Source organism: Austrofundulus limnaeus, unplaced genomic scaffold, assembly GCF_001266775.1.
Source record: "Austrofundulus limnaeus strain Quisiro unplaced genomic scaffold, Austrofundulus_limnaeus-1.0 Scaffold127, whole genome shotgun sequence".
Lineage (NCBI taxonomy): Eukaryota > Metazoa > Chordata > Actinopteri > Cyprinodontiformes > Rivulidae > Austrofundulus > Austrofundulus limnaeus.
In genome coordinates, this window is record NW_013952529.1 from 908,957 (window position 1) to 912,029 (window position 3,073).

General features: G+C 42.5%; 1 protein-coding gene across 3 annotated transcripts in view; it reads left to right on the top strand.

The window, feature by feature from the left end:
- Positions 1 to 1,660: 1,660 nt before the first annotated feature.
- Positions 1,661 to 3,073, top strand: part of chd6 (chromodomain helicase DNA binding protein 6) — a gene marked incomplete at its 3' end in the record, with an annotated part of 69,162 nt that continues 67,749 nt past the window's right edge. For all 3 annotated transcript variants that reach the window (XM_014015346.1, XM_014015347.1, XM_014015348.1), the window contains 1 exon segment: positions 1,661 to 2,277.

Genomic DNA, 3,073 nt, shown 5'->3' on the forward strand with positions numbered 1-3,073 from the left:
ATGCTCGTCTGCCAGAATCATTTGCTGCACTGTGACTGCACCACAGTTCCTGTGTCTTTAACATGCAGCACGATGAGTCAACTTTCATTAGATGGCAGTTTTCCCTCATCCTGAAAGGTTTTCACAAAATGCACACAAACACAGCGGTTCAGGTTTTACACCTCAATAAGTCCTCAGAACATGGAGTTCACTCAGGTTTTAATATTTTGTGTTGTGTGGTTACTAGTATTTACGTTACAGAGAAAATTGCCCCCAGTTCTGAATGTTTCATATTTTAATTTATGAAGTTGGAATTTCCAGTAGTGAGTAAAGATAAGCTCCACCCATCTTTACCAGCTTCTTCCTGCCAGGGTCACAGGTGCCCAGGAGGGGCGGGGTACACTCTGGACAGGTGAGGTCACAGGCTCATGACATGGCAGTAAAGGTAAGATGATAAAAACTCCTAAAAATATGTTTTACTTAGTTAATATCTTTAGTTTGCACTAAATAGTTCATTTGCGTTGAGTGTTTCTAGCTAGCTGACACAGAATGTTGTAAAAGCTAGATAGCACCAACTCAAGTTTTTATTTTACCTATTAAACTATTTTTAGGTGAAGAGAGTCACTATGATAGCTAAAAAAATTATTTATTTTATATAAATTAACTAAAACTAGTGTTGACTCAGTTAAAATTTAACCTAGTTGATGCTAACTAGCCAATGCTAAACGCAGTTAGCAAAAGCTAGCAAGCACCAACTCAAGTTGTTAATAGCTCAAATTCAACAAATTAGTAATTTTAACCCAATTTTTTTGGTATAAAAAATAATAATCTACAATAGACTGAACAAATAACCCAGTTTATATGATTTAAAATGAGCCAAGGTGATGGCTAGGTCCAAATTTAACCTAGTTGCTAAATGCAGTTAGCAAAAGCTAGCTAGCTCCAACACGTTGATAGCTCAAATTCAACAAATTAGTAATTTTAACCCAATCTTGGAATGAAATATGTTATGTACAACAATAGCTTGAACAAATACCTAAACGCCACTGAGTTAAAACTAATCAAGGCTTTGGCTATCATTCTATCTAGCTGAGGTTGAACGCAGTTAGCAAAAGCTAGCTAGCTCCAACACAAGTTGTCAATAGCTCAAATTGAACAAATTAGCTATTTTAACACAATTTGGGGATAAAAAAGTAATATACAATAGATTGAACAAATAACTAAATCTCACTGAGTTAAAACTAGCCAAGCTGAGGCTAAAGGAAGTTAGCAAAAGCTAGCTAGCTCCAACACGTTAATAGCTTAAATTCAAGAAATTATCCATTTTAACCCAATTTTGGGATGAAAAATGTAATGCACTACAAAAGGTTGAACAGATAACCCAACTCTGCTGAGTTAAAACTAGCCCAGGTGTTGGCTCGGTCCAGTTCTGACCCGGACATGATTGGTGGATGTGGATGCAGGCAGCGGTGCAGAAATGTAAACCCTTCGTTTTGTTGCATCGGAGGGGGGGTTGAAAACTGAACGCTCCCCCCTTTCTCTCTGTTTTTTTTTCTTCTCCCCTTCCTCTCCTTCAATGACAGCAGCCAGAACCGGACGCTGTGTTCCGTGGGAAGCCTCCTCCGGTACCAGAAGGCTCACCGTGCGGATCTGCGGTAAGAAACAGAACCAGGACCAGCAGGGAGAAGGGTGGGTTAAAAAAATATTTAAAAAAAGAAATAGCCCCGGGGAGGAGGGGGTTCTGCTGCCGCCACGGCTCTCAGACAAACCCAGCAGAGCCTGGCCCGGTTCGCTTTGCTTGACAGCTGCAGAACCAATGGAAACATGCGGGGAACCAGCTGCAGCCAATGGAAAGGTCCAAACGCTGAGGTTAGGCTGGCTGCAGCCGCTAAACTTCATAGCAAATTAAAAAAAAAAAAAAGAAGCTGTTTGTGTTTTTGGCTGCAGAGGCCATTTTAGGTTAGAAGTGTCCTTTAAGTTGTGGGTTTCTGGACACGGTTCGGTCTGGACTCCAGGATCCGGACTAATGAAGTCCCAGGCTGCTGCTGCTAGCTTTATGTGGATTAAATAGATTTTCCACTCCTCCTCTTCCTCCTCCTCTTCTTCTGCTCCCCATCCCTCTCCTCCTCCTCCTCCTCCCTCCCTCCTCTGCGTGCTAATTTTTTATGCATTTTTCTAAAACTGTCATGGCGTTTTTGTGTCCTTGGAAATAAAAAAAGCTCCAGCGGGTCTTTTTTTTTCCGGGCTCGCCGGGGTGATGTCTCAGCGGTGAGAATGTGCCACCGGGATCCGGAGCAGGTGAGCCGTGTTGCCGGGGAAGAGGGCTCTTTTTTTCCCTCTCCTCTCCGACGTCCCTCGGAAGGAGTTTTAGCGGCTGTCCACACGTGTAGAAATGTATTTACAACAACGATGCGGTGACATTACGGCTAGCGGGGCGAGCTAGCCGCTGCAGCTGCGGGGGGCTAACATCCAGGACACAATGAATGTCTGGCGTTTCTCTACTGGCGGGGGGGTTCTGTTTGTTCTGGTTCCGACTCGGAAACTCGCTTGGGTTTCTTTTCATCCCAGCGAGCTCCCCCAACTTGTGGCAGACCCATTTAGGCTAGCCGCGTTAGCCCCCTGCGCCTGCTAGCATCCATTAAAACATAAAAGCTAAGTCGTTAGCTCATTAGCTTCCTAACGTATATGTAGCTATAGCAGCCAGGTGTGCGCGAGAGGCGAGGCGTTCAGGTTCAGCGTTTAGCCACTCGGTTTCACCTGGCCAGGTGTAACTCTCAGCAGGAAGACAAAAGGTCCCGAAGCTAACCCAGATGTTATAAAGGTGCTAGGATCATGTTCCTGCAAAATATGTCCTAAACAATCTGGATTATTATTTTTATTTTTTTATTTTTCCAAGTCTGGATAACTTAGGAAAATATTTGTTTTTAGATTATCTGCTTGATCTTTTTCTAAACTGAAAATCCAGAATTACAGGGATTTAATTTAATTTAAACAGGGTTCCTGCAGATCCTTAAAAAGTCTTAAAGGGATCCATGATTAGTTGTAACATTAGACTTTATTTAATAAACATATACTTTAACTGTAAAATAAAGAC